The sequence below is a fragment of the Megascapheus bottae genome, chromosome 9 (genome assembly GCF_031878675.1).
Source record: "Megascapheus bottae isolate mThoBot1 chromosome 9, mThoBot2.hap1, whole genome shotgun sequence".
Taxonomy (NCBI): Eukaryota; Metazoa; Chordata; class Mammalia; order Rodentia; family Geomyidae; genus Megascapheus; species Megascapheus bottae.
In genome coordinates, this window is record NC_143517.1 from 52,162,082 (window position 1) to 52,185,242 (window position 23,161).

The 23,161-nt window shown below is 38.7% G+C and overlaps 1 protein-coding gene and 1 pseudogene across 1 annotated transcript in view; one reads left to right on the top strand and one right to left on the bottom strand.

Annotated features, from left to right (window-relative positions):
* The window catches only part of Samd12 (sterile alpha motif domain containing 12), a 378,226-nt gene that overhangs the window by 31,353 nt on the left and 323,712 nt on the right, over nucleotides 1-23,161 (bottom strand). The gene's annotated exons all lie outside the window — the stretch shown is intronic.
* LOC150059171 (large ribosomal subunit protein uL24m pseudogene) lies at nucleotides 9,467-12,830 on the top strand (annotated as a pseudogene).

Below are 23,161 nucleotides of genomic sequence, written 5' to 3' on the forward strand. Positions count from 1 at the left end.
GGGCATGGGTGAGAACTGGGTGCTGGCAGGCTATGGAGAGGCCTGCACTCTGTCTGGCTAAGTACTCTTCTCATTCTTTATACCAATAATACAACATGCTCAGGGCATGAAATAATTGTGATGATTCAGTGATTAGCTTTCAAGAGCACTATTATCCTTATTTTTTTAACTCCATATGCTTTGACTCTGAAATCAATAGTTTCAAATAGCAGAGGGGCTATAACAACAACATTCCAGGATGACAAAGAAAACCCAGGTGATTGTGTCGACCATATGAATTGCTTAAAGATGCAGCTAGTTTTGGGAGTATTGATGAAACAATACTACCTCTCAGATTCATGAAAGACAGACAAACACAGCCAACTGTCCCCTTTTAGTTCCAGGATTCAAAAATGAAAAGAGAAAAAAAAAACAAATAAAAAGGCTTTATAAAATTGAAATCAAAGTTTTCAATTATATGCCATCTAACAAGCCTCAGAGGCTGGCTTCTTGGGAAATGAGACACCTGACCAATAATTAGAAAAGGCAAAATTGCTTTCTCTGGGTATTTGCACTAACAGGTTTGATTTTTTTGTTTTTCCTGCCAGAACCAGAGTGCTTGTGGCAGAGGTGTGAATTTCAGTGCATCCCTTGCAAAACTGCTGACCTCTGTGGGAAATGTGCAAGGCCTTGATGTAACTGGTTGTTGAGCAAACAGTATTTCTGGCACTAAAAAACACTTTGGGTTTATATCTGTTTGCATCAATCTTTCGTCAACAACATGTCATTGCTCACTTGTTACAGATATTTCTCAATTGAGAATTCATGAAAAGGCAGAGAGGATATATTGAAATGCATTTATTGAAAACTTTGTGATACCCCTCCCATGACTTATTCTTATAGAGGTTATTAAATCATTCATGCTTGAGGCATTTTTCTTCTTCTTCTGGGAAATAGTAAAGGTAGTTTTGCTTAGTTTTTTTCCTTTAGTAGTTTAATGTGGCACATTTTGATGCCAACCCCCCCAATGCCTCATTCATTCATTCCCTCATCCATTTACCTATTCATTTTCTGTATGTTGAGTATTTATAAATTTTAAATATAATTTTTGTTTTTAATTAGCATACATTAGCTAAACAAGGGAAGATTTTGTGCAAGCTTACAATGTATTTCACTCAATTCTCCTTACTTCTGTCACTCTTCTTCACTCACTTGCCTGTTTCCTAATATAATTTTCAAGTGTCATTGTTCCATTTTCATAATTGTCAATACTCTATTTTGACAATATCCATCACCATTATTATTAGTCCAATTACCTCTAACTGGTACTCAGAGCCCATTTCTCTTTCCCCTCTTTTTCTTTTTTTTAATTGTAGTTCTGATATACAGAGGGGTTACAGTTACATGATTCTGGTAATGAGTAATGAAAACAATTCTTTTTGAACCAGGTCTCTCCTTCCATTCTTCTCTTCCAGTCTTTCCTTCCTGTCCCCATACACAAGATATTTGGTTCATTAGCTACAGTGTCTTATTAAAGTACCACTGTTGTATTTGTTCATCCTTGTTCTACCCCCTTGCTCTCCAAAATATAAACAAATTAACAAACAAGACAAAAAGAAAAGAAAACAAAAACAGCTACTGTGGCAACTAAAAAATGTCTCTTGTTTCCTTTTCTCGGAGTTCATTTCATAGAGTATTATTTAACATGATCACTTGTACCTAGCTACAGAGCCTTTGTCCACCATCTCAATGCATACGCTCTTTTGGCCTCTGAAAGTTAACGACGTGGGTCCTGTATCATTTATCATCTTCCCACTCCATACTGATCAACAGCTTTACTTGAGGATCTTTATGCTATTACATATAGTTTTTAGTAGATCTTAAAAATCATTCACCTTCTTTCCTTTTCCCTTTTCTCTTCTCCTAAGTAGAACCTTAATTATATTCATGTTCTATGTGTACCCATTTATATTATTATGTAAATAAGTGTACATGCATATTAGAATCCATTAGTTGTATAAAGGGATGTCCTTTTGACATATCCATATATGTATTCAATGTACCTTGATCGGACATACCTTCTCCATCCTTCTCCCTCGTCATCCCCTTTCCCAAATAAATCTCAACAGGCTTCCATGTCCCATTTTCACATATAGATATGAAGTGTTTTAACCATATTCACCCTCCTTCACCCTTTCAGTTTAATACTCTCCTACTTCCACAAGTACTGACAATGAGAACACGACTTGTTTTTATTCTTGTAATTCATTTTTAATATTTTTATATATTAATTGTGTATAGGGATTACACATATGCATATACAGTACTTTAATTCTGCCCCCTTGCTTACTCTTCCTTCCCAAGATTGCTTTCTAATATCCAACAGCTTTCAGTGAGTTTTGTTTTGTGTATTCACAGATGTAATATGTTTTGGTATTGCTTACCCTCTAACATTCTCTTTTCCTCTCTGCCTCCCTCTAATGATGACTTTTGCCTTTTTTAACCCGGATAACCTAGTTTAATACCATGATCTCAATGTACATCTATTTTCCAGCAAACGACATGATTGCATTCTTCTTCCTGATTAATACTCTCCTGTACATATAGACACATGTTCTTGATCCATTCATTCATCTTACGGCATCTAGGTTGTCTCTATGGCCTGGCTACTGTGGATGGTAAAACTGAATATATACATGTAAACAGCTGAAGTTAGATTCCTATCTCTTGTCCTATATTAATATCAGTTCAAAGTAGATCGAAGACCTTAATGCAAGACCTGAAACATTAAAAGGAAACTACTTAATAGGAAAGATTTAGGAAGACATGGGAACATATTGACATAAGCAATAACTTCCTGAATAGAACTCTAATAGTTCAGCAACCAAGAGCAAAGATTAACAAATGAGATTGCACCAAAAGCTGCGGCAGAGCAAAGAAAATAGTCAGTAGACTGGAAAGACAATATACAGATTGGGAAAAATCCTTGCCAGCAGTACATATGACAAGAGATTTAAAACCAGAATATACAGGGAGCTCAAAATCTAAACTCCCAAGGAGTTTAGAATCAACACATAAATTAATAGATGGGCAAAGGAACTGGGGAGAAAATAAGGGAAAGGGTAATACTGTTCAAAAAGAAATATGTAAATTACCTGCCTTAGTTAACTGTAACCCCTCTGTATATCATCTTTACATTAAAAATAAATAAGTAAGTAAGTAAAGGAATTGAACGGACAATCCTCAAGATAAAAATAAATACACAACAAAATGTTCAACATCTCTTGTTATGAAGGAAATGCAAATCAATACAGCATCCAGACTTCATTTAACTTGTTAGTATGACCATCATTAACACAACAACAATAAATGCTGATGAGGATGTGGGGAGTGGGGAAGAAACCCCTATACACAGTCACTAGGAATGTAAATTAGCCTACTTACTTTGGAAATCGACATGGCAGGATCTCAAAACTTGCATACAGAACTACTATCTGATCCAATAATATTGCTTTGAGCATTTACTGAAAGAGCTAGAAATGAAGATATAATAGGGAACCTTGCACAACTATGTTCACTGAAGCAATATATTGAATATTTGTATAGTGTGGTTCTGTGTGTAAAAAAGAAAAATAACATGATCTCACAACTCTGGAGAGAATCTTTGGCCACTGAACTCGAGGCTCTGCTGTTCTGGAACCTCGAAGAAGACTACTCTGTGAAGTCTGCAGAGAGCCTAGCCACACTTCCCAAATGCTTCAGAGCAAATTACACTGCAAGGCCTTTTGAAGGCTGATGGTGCCCAGAGAGGATCCAGTGTTATGTATAAGGGAGTATGCTTAGTGCCATGCTGGGGCAGCAGGATCATTAAGTTCATAACTGTTTGCAAGGGAATAAGGCTAATGGGCTAGAAACATTCTAGAGCTTACTATTCAGGAGTTTGACTAAATCCTTCAAAGAGTATATTAAGCAATTTAGTTTCTTGCAAATCAACAAAACTTTATGAAGCAACAGCTGAGGATTGAGTGCGCAAGGGAGAGTGGAATGGTCCATCTTCCAGGAGCTTACAGGCCAGTCCATAGACAGGAAAAGCCAGGTGTAATGGGAAATTAGAGCATGATCTGGAGCTCTGCAAGGGCAAAGAAAGGGATGATATTCAGAGGAAAAAAGCAACTTGCCCAGGGTGGCCATGAATTCTAGTCAGTGCAGACTCGAGAGTGCTTTCAATCAATTTTAGGCTTTGCCAGAACTGGGCATATACATATATATATATATATATATATATATATATATATATATACACATAGCGGTAACTCAGCCAAACTTTTTTTTGGGGGGTGGGGAGGCATTAAGGAAGTTCTTGTGTATGCAGTAGGGCAGACACAGACACTGAATTCTGTGTCAGCCTTTGCCTGCAATGCTGGTTCACTGTATATTTCATATTTATTTGCTCATTTAAATCTCATAAACTATTTGCATGGAATGCATCATTATTATTGTCACAAATTCAAAAGGAAGTAGAGAAATGAAGAGGCTAAGTTCCTAGTGACAATTCTGGTAATAACTTGAAGAGGCATAATTCAAGTCCTATTTGGAGCCTTGCTGTTATGATTATCCTGCTACCCAAGGCAACTTGTTTCCATTTAAGCATAATGAAGCTTCATCCAAACATACATGCATACACATATATCAAATATATATACATATATGTCATATGTGTTTCAGCAATGGAAGTTTTAACACAATATTTATATATGTACATATCCATCACGATGGACCACTTAAATCAAAACGCATCAAGCAGATTCTATCTTTACTAGAAAGCCAAGAAATTCTTTTTTTTTTTTGCCAGTCCTGGCCATGAGCTCAGGGCCTGAGCACTGTCCGTGGACTATCTCAAGGCTAGAGCTCTACCACTTGAGCCTCAGCACCACTTCTGGCTTTTTTCTATGTATGTGGTACCGAGGAATTGAACCCGGGTCTTCATGCATGCTAGGCAAGCACTTTAACCACTAGGCCAAACTCCCAGCCCCAAGAAATTCTCTTTTGACAGCAAGTTGGATTCATATTTATCTCTATAGTTTTAAAGAACCTTGTTGTTATCATCCATATATCCACCCATCCATCCATCCAACCATATTGAATGTGCAAGAAGCTGCCTTTCCTCAAGAAATATAGCCCTTGTCCTCAAGAAAGTCATTGGTGGGATAGGCAATACTGAGAAAATAGTAAACTAACATCTAAAGATCCATGGAATAGTGGATGAAAGAGCAAAATTCCACACATGCACAAAGGAGCAGATCTAGGTCAGTGTTGGGAAGTTAGGAGCTTCTATAAGAAAGATGAGTTGTGAACTAGAGATGATGACATGGACGTGTATTTGGATATCTCACTGGGGAATGGAAAAAATACTTTAGGAGAAATCAGAGGACCTGGCTTCTTCTTAGATCTGGCACAATATGGGACATGATGCTGGGGAAGTCATGTTGCTTTTCCTCATTCATTGCATAAGAATATTGTCATGTAATTTACCTTTCACTCACAGGAATGTGACTGAACATGTCACAGTGCTTGATGAATACAAAACACTATGACTATAAATTGTAATATTTGCCCATGCCCCAACTGCCACTCACCTTACAAGGTTATGTCTCAACCTAAAGGGAAAAAAAGTGATCCATGGAAGTGACTTGGAAACAAATACATATCCTGAATAATATCTATATAAATCCCTGATTTATTTATGTCTTTCCCAAAGTCTGCTCAGTACCTTATTATTAACAAAGACTCATTTTCTTCTTTGCTCTCCTTCTTTCCAGCCATCACAGTAGATTGTTAGACCTGCCATTCGTACTTTCCCACACATTATTTTCATTATTTTTGCTCCTCTGGTGCTGTCCATGATGATTAAAGGGTTGAAATTTATAACAAACTCCAGGAACTCAATGAGTTAACTAAGCTGGGCTCTGACTCTCAACTAAGCATGTCAGGATGAAATGCATTAAGAATGTGAAGCTCTCATACCTCCTTCCTGCCCCCCCCCACTTTATTATTACAGATACCTGCACACAGGCGTTCCCTTATGGGAGAACTTCCCAGGAACAAGAGACTATGCATAGCTGCCTTAGTATGACTAGTAATGACAGCTATCTGAAACTCGGAGACAAAGCCCAATTATCCACAGTTACTGCATCAGAAACTTCTACTCATACCAGGACCCACTGGTTCCTGAACAAGCTGGAGGACACATTGATCAGAATCTCCGAGGATGCCAGCTGGGAGAGTGCAGTTTCTTCAAAGCTTCCCTAGTGCTTCTGATATGCACAGTTGAATTGGAGGTCCTCTGGAGGACACATAGATTATGTGACCCATAGGGACAGGATGGCTGGCTAAGAAGCTGGAACTACTCTATATTTTATAGTCAGAGATATTTTCTTGAGGAAAAGTGCATTTGTATTGAAAGCTGAGTGGCAAGGAGGTGACAGTGAAAGGGAGAATTATAAACAAAGGGTTCTAGTCAGAGACAATGAGTGCATAGGTCCTGAGGTGGAAATAAACTTGAGATGTTAAAGGGAAGACAGAAAGTATGCTTAAAGCACAGCAAGGAAACAAGAAAGTGGCTCAGCAGGAAGGAGCCAAGGCAAATAGATTTGTTCATGGTAAAACATTCAGATTTTACTCTACATGCAACTGGAAGTCACAGGGTATGGGTGGGATGGGGTTAAAGCAGAGAAGTTGGTGAGGAGTGAGGACTGACTTCCAAGCGTTTCCCTTCTTCCTTGAGTTGTTAAGGAGAATCAAGGTAGATAATATAAATTGAGCCTAGCGTAATTCCTGGAGCAAAGTAGATATTAATACATTTGAGTTCTCCTCATCTCCTTTTGTGCTACAGCATGGAACCAGTGAGGTTTGACCTCACTGGAAGAAAGAAGCTTCTAAAGTCAGGCCTTCTGGATGCTGGTGGCTCACGCCTGTATTCCTAGCTACTCAGGAGGCTGAGATCTGATGATTTTGGTTCTAAGGCAGTCCAGGTAGGAAAGGCCTTGAGACGCATCTCTAAGTAACCACCAGAAAATCAGAAGTAGACTGTGGCTCCAAGTGGTAGAGCACTAGTATTAAGCAAAAGAGCCCAGGCCCTGAGTTCAAGCCCTATCATGGACCATGAAAAAAAAGTCAGACTTGACCCAAGATGGCAGACCATACTCAAGGAGGGAGGAGGAGCAGGAATATCAGCTGATATGCACAGTGCATCCATGGCAATGGTTAAGCCATGTCTCATCTCTCTTATTCATTCCTTCATACAGTCATTCATTGAGCATGGACTTTAGGCCAGATAATAGCTCTCAATTGGTGATTTAGGGGCTAAAGCCCTTTTACCTGCATCTCTCTCTGACTATTGATGGCTAGAAGTAATTTAGTTGCAGTATCAGTGAGAAGATAATTTTGTATTGCTGCTTGCATTTATGAAACTGAAATGTTTTTCTCATTAATTCACTTTTTTTGTTTAGTATTTTGGATCAGGGTATTGGCTACTGCATTTTAGGCACTAGAGATCCAGGCATATTGCAAAGTTATTTATCTATCAAATCCCATACATTTTTTCTTTATACTGTACTTTTTATTAGTGGTAGTTTTCTTGCTGGGATTACAGACTTCCAGAATCCCTTGCAATGTGGCCATGTGACTGAGTTCCCACCTGAGAATGTGAACATCAGTGATATATACACTTCTAGATCTTGTTCCTAAAAGACTCCTGAGAAGCACTCAACACTTTTCTTTTGCTTTTGGTTAGACTGAATGCAGAAGAGAACTTGATTACCACTTGAAAATGATGGCAAAACTTCTGTTAGTCTGGGTTTCAGAATGATTGCATGGAAGAGTATGTTCCTATTTAACTGGTTACTTGTGTGATGCTGTTTTCCTTCTTTCCCTTTTTCCCTTTCTTTTTCTTTCTTTCTTTCTTTCTTTTCTCTTTCTTTTTTTTTTCTTTTTGTGGGTTGTGGGTCTTGAACTTGGCCTGGGCTATGTCCCTGAGCTATTCAGCTCAAGGCTACCAACCTACCCTTGAGCCAAGTCCCACTTCCCATTTTCTAGAGGTTAATTGGAGATAAGACTCTCATGTCCTTTCATGCCCAGGCTGGCTTTGAACCTTGAACCTCAGATCTTAGCCTCCTGAGTAGTTAGGATTGCAGGCATGAGCCGCCATGCCTGGCTGTGTGATGCTATTTTCTATGTAAAAATAGAAGTCTCATATACTGGAGCTTTCAAATATTATATTTACTTAGCATGCGTGAATCCCTGGGTTTGATTCCTCAGTACCACATACACAGAAAAAGCTGGAAGTGGTGCTGTGGCTAAAGTGGTAGAGCACTATCCTTGAGAAAGCCCAAGGACAGTACCCAGGCCCTGAGTTCTAGCCACAGGATTAGCAAAAAAATATTGTTTGTTCTATTACACCCTTATATGTAAGGAAGAGAAGACAGGTTTTGCTTTGGCTCATGGTGCAGTTATATCAGGGAGGCAATTCACTTCAGTCAAGGCTATAATGAGATGGGATAAGCTCAGGCTCCTCACAATGGCAGGCAACAGAGGCAGCCAAACCATCTTTGGGAGAGGACATTTTTCCCCAAGGTGAGACCTAGAGAGTAAGCTGGAATTCTTCAGGAGGGAAAGGAGTTGGGTGCTATCATGAGAGGGCTCAGCAAAAGAGAACATGAGTGTTGGGGTGTTCAAGGAAGTTTAACAAGTGCATTGGGGGTATAGCAAGGCCAAAAGAGAGAGTCGGGAAGCAGTAAGGAGTCTTGCTGGAGGGTTCTTAACAATCAGCAAAGGGAAATCATTCTTATGTCCTTAACACTAGGTCATTAGGAAAAGATGCTCCAACCTCATCAACGTAACTCCTTCTGTGTGAAAAAGGGAGGCAGAGAGAGAGAAAAGAAGTTTGACTTGGTAATCCCTCACCCGAGCCATAGTATCAGAAAGCCAGCAGAGTATGCTGCCTTCCCAGAGTGTCCCCAGACTGCTGGAAGCCAGCCATGGACTAGAAGATTTTCATGATGGGTTTGCCAGCTTTGGCATATTAACAGAAAAGAAGAATATCAGCCCAATTCCAGTTTAAGCAGATAATACTGAAACACTGCCAGGAAGAATCTGAGCAGTATCTTGTTAGCTTTAATAACAGCTCAGAGAAAGTGATCAGAGAATGTGGCACTGCTGTTCACTGTTGCTTAGCTGGACCCATGGAAGAGCACAGAGGAATGAATCTATTCTTTTTCTTATTCCCAGGAGATATTAGTTGTTCCTCTCAAACGAAGAGGAATTTGGTTTGTCTTGTTCCTTATTTCAACTGTTTGGTAAATCACCCATAGGGTTTGGAGACCCACTGTTAAGACAGTCAGTTTACTGTCTAGAACACCTTCTCCTATGGAAATTATATTTCTAGATACTGTCACTGCCTTGGGTTGAGACTATAGTACTGCGATCCTCTATGACAGGCATTGATGATGAGCCTTGGCGTAGCAGACATTTAGACATTTTCTATGAACAATCCAAAGGATGGGTCGGTCTCCCATCAACAGGAGCCTTCACATTCACAGCCTACAAGCTGGTTGCTGGGGGAACAGCGTCCCACAGTCTGGCCGCTCCCTTTTGGCTTTCCTTCAGAACAAGTAAAACACCTTGGCTTCACTTTCCTAACAGTGTTAAAGAAAAGATGGACTGAGATCTTAATTAGAGAGTTGTTTTCCACAGAGAACTGGGAAAACAAACCGCAGGGAGGTGGTAGAAGAGACTTATTTTTCTTTAGGTTGGAACTGATGTTTCCCCAGGGTTTTGAGGGAGGAATTGGTACCTGAAAGAGTAAATAGATCCTTTCCCACTCATTAGTCTCTGCTGGAATCCCAGACTTTTCAAAGGCCTTCCCTGGCTCTTCTTGTCCCTAAAGAGGACTTGTCTACCTCCCAACTTTTATATCTGTCATAACATTTATGATCATCTGAAATTACACACATCGATTGGGTTTTGTGTTCCTAACTTGTCTCTCCAGTGAAATGTCCCCTGATGGCAAGTACTATATCTGGCTCACTGCCATATCCTGGGCTCCCAGTTCCTAATCCAGCACTAGAGAGATATTTAATTATTTTATTTTTTCAAAATATATTTTTATGATCTTTAAGTTGTTGTACAAAGGAGTTATCATTTAACAAACCTGTTCATTAATACAGTGTATCTTGATCAATGATACCCCTCTTATCATGCTCCCCCAAAGACATACTGATTGAATCAGCAAGCAAAATGATATTGCACCTAATGAATGTAAGTTTTGGTTCAGGTTTTCAGAACAAGTTAACACCAAATCAAATTAGAGCTATAAAATAAGAGTAAAAAATGGATATTTTTCTCAGCGGACATAACCATTTCTTTCTTATTTCTCAGAATTTTTTTTTAGTTCATGCTTTCTTACAGAAGAATCTTCAATATGCTCTGTTTGACTGCTGAATTCCAAGTTTTGATAAATATGCTTATGTGTTAGAATCTTACCACATTTCCTGGTAATCAGAAGGGTATTCTTTAAATAAGTTGTCAATTCAATCACCACTTATCTTAAAATCTGCTCCAATTGTCTGTAATGTACAAATCTCAGATTTAGGGTCAGTAAGATGTCGTGTTCAGTCCATTAAGAATTAACATGTATATTATATGCTCCTTAAATACATTTGATTATATGTTCCATTCATTTTTCAAACATGTACACTGGTGTCAGCAGTGTTAAAACATTTCAAAGGAAGAATACATCTTCATCAGGTAATCAGCTATGAATCTTTCTATGGAGGAAAAGACATCTTAGTAGTGGCAATTGAGGGAGCATTGTAAAATTCTTTCCACTTCACAGCAAAATGCATCTTGTTCTCACTTGTTGTGGTCATGTTTGAAGAGTAGATGGGGATGCACAGAAACAAGGAAAAGACCTGACTAGCACTTAGTGTCACCACAGTCACCTGGGAAACAGGTAAACAAACAGCCAGCAGGAACAACTTCTTCACTTTCCTACGAGGTGTTTCATGGTGAATTTTCTACCTATCTATCCCATGTTGGTGCCTGAGCTTGGAAGACAAGGCAATAGCAGCTGTACATGTGTAACTGTGGGCAGGCTACTCCTCCATAGACTGTGAACTAATCTCTTTAAGCTACTATAAATGGGCAGGGATTGTACCTGCCTGCCAGGGTGGTTGTGCAATTAAACAGTACAACATCAACCATTTACTAAGTCCTTAGTGAAGGTTAGCAGCTATGAACAGCTCTATCTGGTGACTACTTTATCCTTAGAACTGATGCCTTCACAAATTTCCTTGTTTTATTAAAATATTGAAGCAAAAGGACCTACTGAACAGCAATATGAGCAAACCCTAGCAAAGACCAGTCAGCCGTCACACGTCTTTCATATCATTAAAACAATTACACCCTGCGTTATTAAACTCTGTGGTAGCCAGTTCGACTCACTAAATAATAAGTATTAAATATAGCCCAAATAGTAGCACTTTCCCTTATCTGTGCAAGAGTGGCATTCAACAGTGGAGCTCTCTAGCTAAATTACTGAGCTGAAGGCCTAAATTTAGGACAGGGTAATTCTGTAACAGTTGATTACGGGATCTAAGATTATAGGTGTTCTTGTGAACTGTTGAAATTGATGAAATAAATATAAAATGGTGGATTATTACAGACACAATTATGGGGAAAACCTAGTCAAGGCTGGCTGGGAGTTGTCTGCATTGCTATAGGAATGATCATTGAAAAGCAATTGTAGCTTGTGCTTTTAAAAGGCACAAAAAAAATCTACCTTCTATAAGAAGTTTGATATGAGAACTGAATGGAAGTTTATTTTACTATCAAAACTGGCCCTGATGATGGAAAGGCATGTTTTAGGAGACTGTAACCTTTCACTCTGATGCATTTACACAAAAAACAATATAGCCAGAAATCACAGTGCATGAAGAACCACCAAAGTAGGCAGGCTGTGGAAGGCTGAGATATAATTCATCAGCTCCTGTGAAGACCAAAGTGCAAAGGTACAAGATAAACCCAATGGCTCTACATTTGTCAGCTGTGCATTGTGGTTTGGGTATGATGTTCCCCAATTGGTGGCATCATTGAGAGATCATTGGCTCATGAGTGTGGTGACTTTATTAATAGAGTCATCAATATGAGTTCATAGACAAAGGGCTTTTAGGAGGTCAGGCCTGCTGGGAGGAAGTAGGTCAACAGAGGTATGCCTTTGAAAGAGATATATTTGTCTTCCACCTCTTGACTCTCTGTCTGGGATGACCCATCCCAGACAAGAAGAACACTCCGTGGAGGTGTCCAGTGCTTGTGGAACCCATAGCTGCGGAGGACTGGCACCTGTTCTGTGGGGAGACAGTTGAGATCCGAAAAGACAAGGATGCTGGGAATCAGGGCAGAGTGACTCAAGTTATCTGGCAGCAAAACTAGAGAGACTAAACACACATTATCGCTACATTGGTAAGACTCCGGTTCACCCAGGAACCATGATTCTCCAGTGGAAGCACTATTGCTCCATCATGAACTCAAGCTAGTAGAGCCTGTGGACAGGAAACTGACTGAGACTGAGTGGAGATTCACTGAGGCAAGAGAGCGAGTTTGAGTCTCTACAAGATCAGGAAGAATTATCCTCAGACCTGACATTCCCAGATCTGATGGCATTGCCCCCCAAACCTGGATCGGTGGCCCCAAAGACACACTAGAAGATGCACATTCCTCGTCTAAAGACACTAGAGGAGGAGGTGATGGAAGCAACGTAGATCCAGGAAACTCAGAGACAGAAGAAAGTCTATTAGTATTGAGCCAACGAGAGCAGTTTTCTTCTGCTGTCTTTATTTTTTTTTGAAGGCTAAGGCACCCCTTCCTCCCATGCCAGTAAAGAGCCCTTAGCCCTGAGTGCAAAAAAAAAAAAGAAAGAAAAAAAGATAAAAGAACACAGGTAAGAAGACAAGGCCTTTCTCAAACTTCAATGGATCTCAATTACCACCCTGTCTACAAAAAAATCACCATGGCAAGAATCTGAGCTGTTTGCATTTATACTTTGATATCTCAAATTTTTTTTTGCAGGGGGATTAGAAAACTAAACAGTAAAGCACATGAGCTCACTAATCAGACACATGGACTCAAATGAAAGTTCTAGAAATCCTGCATTAAGCATTTGTTTCCTCATCTGTAAAATGGAATAGTGGTGATACCTGAATCACAGGACCATCAAGAAGGGTTCAAGAAATTCTATGTCTGACATTTTAGTGGTGTTTGACACATGCAAGACATCACAAATGCTAATGGTCTTAAACTTTAGCATTCCAGATCAGAAAGCCTAACTCGCTACCTGATCAGTCAGGATTTTCTGCTTTATTTTGGTAAAACATGTATGACACAAAGTTCAGTATATTTGCTATTTTAAGTGTGCAGTTTAGATACAGTAAATACATTTATTTTGTTGTAAGTCATAATTTCCTCTTGTTTTAATGTTGAATCCCCCAGACTGAAGCATACCATATGATTTGTCAAAGTCCTACTGGATCCTAGAGCCTCTACCGCTCAGTCAGAGTTCCCTGGAATTCAGAAAATTCTCTTCCTGCGCTGCTGTCTCACATGATAATAAAAGCAATGAAGTTGGAGATGTAAAAAAAAAAACCATTCTTCATTTACTCACACATTCATCCTACAAATATTAATTGGCCTCCACTATGGAAAGGCCACAAGAAAGAAAGTTGGAAAAGAGGCTTCCAGTTATTTCTTACAATAGCTCTCTAGGCATTTGGTTGATATTTGTTTCTTTATTATAGAAATGAGCCATGAACTTTGTTATCTGATATATTGGATATATTTGTATTTAGTTATTTGAAATTGGATAGGGAAGGGGAGAAAACAAGATGAGGGGTGGGGGTGGGGGGAGGGAAATGGGGACCAAGACATGAGAAAGGGTATCAATGTATGTGAATGAATGCACCTTCTATCTGGTGAATATAATGTAACCCTTCTGTTAATTACAATAAAAAATATATGAAAAAAGATATTATTTAAACTTGAAAAAAAGATGAGCCATGAATTACTGGAGAGATTTAGTAACACACTCAAAGTCACTTAGTAAATAGTGGAGGTAGAATTTATTATCAGAGGACTGTGACTCCAAAAGATTTGAAAGTGACATATTGTTACAGTATTTTACCTGGTTATCTGATATATTGTATATATGCATATTTGATTATTTGTCAGATAGGGAAGGAAGGAAAACAAGATGAGGGGCTGGGTGGAGAGAGGGAAATGGGGACCAAGACATGAGAAAGGGTATCAACGTGAAGTAATGCACCTTCTATCTGGTGAATGTAATGTAACCCTTCCATTAATTACAATAAAAAATATATGAAAAAAAAAGATTTGAGAGTGAGCTGCCTGGTGGGGTATGTTGGGGTTTTATAAATATAAAATTCATTTTCCCCTTAAAGCCTACCATTATACTAATATGGTTAAACAATTATTATGTTAGAATGGGAAAAGCAGTTGATTCTTTTGTGAACTAAAGTGACCAGAAGTGGAGAAGGAAATTTTACCTCATGGTCATAGACTAAAAATATCATTAAATTATCATACCAAGGTATTCTTATATCTTGGTGATGATGAATCTGATGATGGCGATGGTGATATTGGTGGTGATTATTGTAACTTTCAGTCATAGATTATCTACTACATACCATATTTTCAATTAGATATAATTCATTCTGGTACTACTTTCTGGGCATTCTCTGAAATAAGTATTAGAAATACAATAGTTAATTAGATAGATAGGTTCTCAACTTATAGAATCCATAATCTAATAAATAATAAGTATTCTGAAAAAATAATTGTACATCTTAAATATCAAAACAGCCAGATAGGGCAGGGAGTTTGGCCTAGTGGTAGAGTGCATGCATGAAGACCTGGGTTTGATTCCTTTGTACCAAAGGGGAAAAAAAAAAGCTGGAAATGCTGCTGTGGCTCAAGTGGTAGAGCTATAGCCTTGAGAAAGGCCAAGGACAGTGCTCAGGCCCTGACTGGCAAAGAAAAACCAGCCAGATAAGATAAAATTGGAGTGGTGACAACATAACAAAACTACCAGGACACATCTATCTACTGAGCATCTCTCTGGAGCATCTCTTCTGTTACAGATACTCTTTACATGCTTCCCATCCACACTATGTCCTACAGATCTCAGCACCTTGTTCCAGTTCATCATGACAAATATGAGCACAGATGGGCCTGTCTTATATCAAAGAGTTTCTGCCATGTTTTGCTTTCCTAGGCTAAGCCCTGGACTCATTTTCTACTCAGATCATCTGTTACTCCCTTCCTGGGTTTGGATCTCAGCAGGTGGAGCCGGAATATCAAAGAGTTTGGGTGCTTACTCTCTAAGCAGCCAGAAGGTCTCTGTAAGCAAGAATGCCTTTGTTGTTCTACCCAACATAAAAGAAATAGAATGCCCAGGCAAACCATTGGCTATGAAATGCTTCATGTGCACTGTGTGCAGAAACCAGATTTTCTCATCTTTATCTTAAAAGTCTTGGATGAAGTGTCACCTTCATAAAGTCTGTGCTTTCTCTGGACATAGACCAGTCATGAGTTGATGACTCCTTTTACAGAAATCAGTGGTATCTCCCTATTGCTGATTATCCTGTGCAAGATAGTGATAAGTGCATATAATAAACATTCATTGTTCAAATGTGTATGGCACTATTGTCTCATTGGATTTTTATAAAAACTCTTATTTTTATTTACAGCTGAAACTCAGGCAGATTCCTAGAGAGGCCCAGGTGAATAACTAAGGCCTCTTCTCAACATCTGTGAGAGTGATCAATGAAGGAAGAACTTACTTTGGTTAGGTCTTCACATGAATACAGCCGTGGTTGATATCTTGACAGAATCTTTAACAAAAGACCATGAGCCAGAAAAAGCCACATAAACTACTCCTAGATTTGTGACCTTTGGAAACCACAAGTTATAATATTTTAAGTGTTTAAATGTTGGACTAATTTGTTATACAGCAGCAATGAATTCATATACAAATTTTAGAGAATATAAAACTTCATCTTGGACCAGGAGCATAGTCTAACAGTAGAGTGCTTGCCTACCATGCGTGAAGCTCTGGGTTCAATTCCTCAGTGACACATACACAAAAACAGTTGAAAATGGTACTGTGGCTCAAATGGTAGAGCACTAGACTTGAGAAAGCCCAGTGTTTTCTGGACAGTGCCCAGGTCCTGACTAGCAACAAACAAACAAACTAAAAACTTCGTGTTTGTTATATAGTTCTAGATTTGCATTTCAGCGTTGCTAGATACTGGTTTGTAACTTTGAACAATTTATTCTTTCTTCTATGCCTCAATTTCTTCTTTGAAATGGAGATGAGAATAGTACTTATGCCCTAGGGTTTTTTTTAATCTTCCAGAGTAAAGGAAATAGTGCTTGTTAAACACAATGCTTGGCACACACAGTATGCAGTCAGTAAATGGAAGCTATAATTATTGCTGTTATTATAGTCTGTTCAGCTCATTTGGCAAATATCTGAGATACTGTTTCTTCTTAAAGTGCCGACTATATCCTTACTCAATTGGATTATGCAAAAGGAATCTTTTTTTTTTAATAAAAAAGACATGCTCTGTCAGAGAATATTCACTTAACCTGCAGATGCCTGTAGTGCTGAAGAACTTGGCATGATTAAAAAGCCCAGACTAACTATCAGTTGACTGAGCTTTTCCTTCTTGTTCACCAAATGCTGACAGCATTTTGTAATGTAATTAACATTACACCGAAGAATGAATCTTCCATCACCCCATTATTCAATCACTTCTCCTGTGCCAGTGGGGGCTCAGAACTCCGCGTTTCCTTCCCCTACAAACAATCACCTCACTCCTCATCTCATTAGTCTCATCTCTGGGATAGCATTCATTGATTTTAGGGGCCAGAGTCTAATATTTCTCTTGCATCTGTCTTTTCATGGGTCTGTGCTTGAGGTCAAAACTAACTACCTACTCATTTTCTGGGAGGACATTTTCTGATGTGGGAGTGATTAAAGTGCTTTTCGTACTTCACATTCTTCATATGCTGGTCTTGGCCCAAAGGCTCATTCCATGCCAACATTCTGAGGTCAAGTTTAAAGGATGGCTTCCCTTGACAACCAGAAAAAAAAAGCATGTGTGCTCACCATATCAGAATAGAATTCATGAAGAAAACCTAAATTTCTCACAGTAATGTTCTCAGAGATGATATTCCTTACCACACTCAACCTGTGGGCTTCTGTATACTTACTTCTTTTATTTTTTATTTTCTGAAAAGCTCACCTGTCAGTAGTCTTAATGTGCTCACTGCTTGGAACGTTATGCTAGTATGAGCATCTTTCCAGTGGTATGCTAGCTTTCTACTACTATAACAAACTACCTGAGATAATACACTTGTAAAGTCTATTTTAGTTCAGTTTGGGAAGTTCCAGTTGACAATTGGGCAGACACCTTCCTTTGGTCTGGATGGTAGGGTAGGGAGTACAAGGTACTTCCGAATGCCTTGGAAGAAACAGAGAAAAAATGAAGTCCTAGTTTCAGTGTTCCCTTTGTGTTGCTGGTGATCTAGAGATCTCCTAAAGTCCATAGTTCCCCCTGACAGCGTTGCCCCCAGGTTTATGCTTTAAAGCATTATGGCCTTCTTGGGTTATCCAGTATCCAAACAATAGCAGGTGGTGAACACTGTTCTCATGGAGATTTTTTTAATAGCCCATATGGAGCTTGAACTCGGGGCCTGAGTATTGTTGCTAAGCTTGTTTTGCTCAAGGCTAGTGATCTACCACCTAAGCCTTGGCCCCACTTCTGGCTTTTGGTGGTTAATTGGAGATAAGAGTCTCATGGACTTTCCTACCTGGACTGGCTTAGAACTGCAATCCCCAAATCTCAGTTTGTTGAGTAGCTAGGATTACAGAGTGAACCACTGGCTCCTGGCCTCTCATGGAAATGTTCAAGGTGCTGACATTTGTTAGAAACATCTTGATTCTTGATAAGCCGATTAGGGATAATGGTGACTTTAGGAGTAAAAGACTTGACTCTTGATCCTGGATTGGCTATGTGAACTTGGCACCAATTCAATTTCCCCATCCATGAAATGTGAAGAATTGCCAAATTACCCTCTCTTCTCCTTCTCCTCCTTCTTCTCCTCCTCCCCCTCCTCCTCCTCCTCCTCCTCCTCCTCCTCCTCCTCCTCCTCCTCCTCCTCCTCCTCCTCCTCCTCCTCCTCCTCCTCCTCCTTCTTCTTCTTCTTCTTCTTCTTCTTCTTCTTCTTCTTCTTCTTCTTCTTCTTCTTCGCCATTCCAGTGGCTTGAACTCGGGGCCTGGGCTCTGCCTCTGAACTCGTCTCTGCTCGAATGAAGCACTCTATTACTTGAGCCACAGCACCACTTCCAGTTTTTTTCTACTTATGTGGTTCTGAGGAATCAAACCCAAGGCTTCATGCATGCTAGGCAGGCACTCTACCACTAAACCACATTCCTTGCCCACCATGACATACTTTTCATAGAGATCAAAAAGATGATTCATATGAACAGAAATATTCTGGAAATAATATTTAAATTTTTCCAGCTAAGATAAGCATTATTTGTTACATGAAATTCTACACCTATGTATATTTAACTAATACCTTCTTCAGTATATAAAACAATATACTTGACAGGTATGTGTGACAAATGTAAATACACTGTTTGTACAACAGAAAGATTAAGAATTTATTTTTGTCAAAAGACACTAGAGTTGAAACAAAGACAAAAGATGGTGAAAAATATAGATGATTTTGAAAATTTCAAAGTAGATATTACCTCTAACCTATGACAAAAACAGACAAAAGTAAAAGTAAGAAATGTCTATTCCTGGCTTGGAGGCATGGCTCAGGTGGAACAGTGCTGGGCAATAAAGAAAAGTAATCATCAGAGTGTAAGTTTGAGTCCTGGTTACAGACAAAACAAATCCAGAAATGTCTCTAAGTTAAAATCGAAAGGTTAGAATAGGGTAATCTTAGAATGGGAAAATCCAACTGGTTGAAAAGTATAGGTTAAAAGCAGTCTTCCTGATTACCAGAAATTGTACCATTAAAAAAATCAGATACCACTTTGTATGTATCAAAATTAGACATGTGGGGCCAGGAGATTGGCCTAGTGGTAGAGTGCTTGCCTTGCATGCGTTGAAGATCCGGGTTCGATTCCTCGGTACCACATACATAGAAAAAAGCTAGAAGTGGTGCTGAGGCTCAAGTGGTAGAGTTCTAGCCTTGAGAAAGTCCAAGGCCAATGCTCAGGCCCTGAGCTGAAGTCCAGGACTGGCAAAAACAAAAACAAAAAACTAGACGTGGAAAACATCAGGAACTCTGGAGGAAACAGACAGACAATGGCTCACTAATCTGTGTGTAGTCTAGTAGTTTGCAGTGAATTTAGGCAAAAGGTGCTATATAACCTAACGATGTCTTCCACCTGAGGGCTAGAGAAAATCCAGTTATTTGTATACAGCGCTTTAAGTGTGCCTGACTAAAGTAGTAGCTCAGTAATGTATCATGAAATGCTGAGAAGCTACTAGTCCCAGGGACTAGAGGTACACAGAGCAACATAAATAGGTTTCAAAGCAATGTTGGATTAAAAAGAAAGAAATTACATGCTGGGTGCTGGTGACTCATACCTGTAATCTTAGTTACTAGAGAGGCTGAGATAGGAGGGAGTATAGTTTGAGGACAGCATAATATGAGACACCCCTAACACCTTCTCAATAATAGTTGGGTATGGTGCCATGCACCTGCCATCTTAGCTGTGTAAGAGGCTGATACTGAGAGGATCACGTTCCATGCCAACCTGGACAGAAAAACCCATGAAGTCCCAGCTTAATGGAAGATGCTAGGCACAGTAGTGCATGCTTCTCATCTCATACTGCAGTAGAGTACCTGCGTAGGAAGCGTAAGGCTCTGAGTTCCAAAACCTAGTACTGCCAAATGAAAATAAAATCTATGAAGTCCTTAGCATAATATCACTTGAATGGATTACAAATACATCCATACTCAAAATAATAGTATATATCAACACTATACAAATGAATGGGCAGTTTTGAGGAGGCAGTGGGTAATGGAAATAAAATGTGAATTTTTTTTAAAAGAGCCAAAATTAATAGGAATCCTTTGAAAGGGTTGGCACGTATGTGCCAAGAATTGAGTAAAAGCAAGCCTGCATACTTGGTGTGATTCCATTTGGTTTAAAAGTACATATGCAGGTATGTGTACACATTGGCAATAACAAACATTTTTGCAACTAAATATTAGGTACTCATGGCTGCAGTGCAGTATATGGCTTACTATCTCCTCTTGCTTATCTGTATGCTCTAGACTTTCTACAATAAATGTGAATTCTTTTGGTATGAAGGAAATAAAAATTTGAAAATCCCAATGATTTTGGGTGCCAGTGGTTCATGTCTGTGATCCTAGCTATGAGGGAAAGTCTGTGAGAGTCCAATAAAGTACTCAGAAAAAGCTGGGAATGGAGCTGTGGCTCAACTGGTAAAGTACTAGTCTTGAGTGCAAAAGCCCCACGCCCAGCACATATATGAAAAAAAATTAAAAAATAAAATCTGAAAGATGGACCATATTTTCCTGCTTTGGGATCTGTACAAATAAGCATGAGGGTGTTTTTTTCATTTTTTAAAAAATGTTTAATTTTTTAGAAATATGATTTTTCTCATAGCTTTCTTATTTTCAAGCTTGCTCTTTTGGTAAAGTTATAATATTCACATCAGGCTTTTTTGTCTTTTTATTTAATGTATTGTTGTATCTATGCTATAAATGCTTCATTATATGTTCTGATTATATTATATATTATATAATAATGACGACTACAGAGATATATGTCCATATATCTGTATACACACAGTTTGGCATATTCATCACCTTCCATTTGAGTTAATATACATGGAAAGAACACCTAAAATCTAACACATTTCTAGTACATAAATTTTATCAATGTACATGAACTCTCTGAACTTATTCAACACATGTAATGATAAGTTTGTAATCTTTTTTTCATATATTTTATTGTACTTAATAGAAGGGTTACATTACATTCACCAGATAGAAGGGACATACTCCACAAATATTGAGACCCTTTCTCATGTCATGGTCCCCATTTCCCTCCCTCCCTCCCCCCGATGAGGGTGAGTTTTGAAGGTTTGTGTCTGTAAACAGGATAACTTAAGGTCTGTGGTTATTATGCTCATAAAATAAAACTGAAAACAATATAGTGCGTTTTCTTTTTGTTCATATTTACTCCAATAAGGAATTTTGCATAGGCAGAAAATGCACACTGGGAAGGAAATGGTCTTAAGCTCCAGAGTGCATGGCTAACTAGCATTTTCTCTAGGAGCCATCAGGGCTTTTCACCTTGCTAGGAATCCATGGTCAAGGAGCAATTTAAATACTTACCTTCCTTAAGTAATATCTCAAAACCACTGCTTTTGTAGTAAGTGGTATTTTTAGAGGTCTCCTGGACATTTCTGACCAGGCTAGCCTTGAACTGTGATCTTCTGATTTCTGCCTCGTAAGTAGTTAGAATCACAGGCCTGAATAAAATAATTCTCAGTAACTGAGATGAGAATTCTTTTGAAGGAGAAACTATCTTTGCTTAATAAAGTTTTTTTTTAATAGCACAAAACCTAGATACATAAGGCCATATAGGATGAGGATAAATGAAAGGATCTCCAGGATATGGAAACAAGAGCTTTGTATTGTGTGATTGTTGTTCTTAATGTACTATGTTATTTCTCTTCTCTTTTGTTGACCTTTGATTAATCTCATATTGTTACAGTATCTGACTTGGTTACCTGGTATATTGTATATATGTTTATTTGAAATAGAAAAGGGAAGGTGGTAAAACAAGATGACTGGAGGCTGGAGGAAGGAAATGGGACAAAAACATGAGAAAGGGGTATCAATGTGTGAGAAGTAATGCATCTACTATCTGGTGAATATAACTGTAACCCCTCTATACATTACAATAAAAATTTTAAAAATAATGTTTTTTATGAGTATATAATCTAGGAAGTGACTTGTAGTAAAAACTATGAACACTGACAATTACAATGCCCTGTACATTACAATGCCTGTGTACAAAAGGAAAGCTGACCTACAAGCAGAAAAGAGGAGAAAAGAAAATATATAGAAAAAAAAAGAAAATATATATAGAGAGGAACCACAAGGAGACTGAGCAGTCTGAAAGGATAACCAGAAAATAGCCCTTTAACTGTATAGGACTTTTATAAACATGGATGCCCAGTGAGGAATCAGAAAGGGCTAAGGTCAACAAACAGTTTCTCTTCCTGGCCACACATTTTCAGGAGGTTTATTTTTGGAAACAGTATATGAGGCTGACTTTTTATATCAGAAGCTTAGAGGAGCCCTGAGAATACTTAAGGCACTTTAGAATCCATGGTTATTCTGACTTTCACATCCATTCTACCCAGGTCTCAGAGTGACCACAGCCAGAAAATTGTATTTCCTTTTTCACCAGACAAACAAAAGCAGGGCAGGCAAATAGGCTGCCAAATAGGTCCCCAAAAGTCCCCTAGACAAGATATCAAAGATTGTTAAGGAGCCCCAGGTTCTAATGATTAAACACTGTGAGGTCAAATCAGCTTCTAGAAAAGTTTCTCCAATAACAGTGTGTTTAGCAGCCTGGATCATAGGATGACTGGAATTAAGGGTCCAAAAACATCAGACACACTAACAATGCACACTGAATACTGTAAGGAGAGGCAGTGGCCTCAGTTGGCTTTGAACTATCCCAGCATCACCACAGAGCTCATCCTACTTAACTCTTCTTATAATCCTACTAAGTGGAAAGAGGGTGCTGAACTTACAGGGACTCAGTCACTTGCTTGATCTTTCAAAGAGTTAAGACGTGATGGTAATCAGCATGTGACCGGGACCTCTTTGCACAGTCTGGTGTCTTTCTACTGTGTTATATTCTTTCATTTAGAGGAATAATACAGAGACATATAGCACATGCCTTGAGGGAATATTTTATAAGAAAAAACAGACAGATTGGTAAAGCTATCTCCTTTGATATTTCCATCATTTTTGGTGA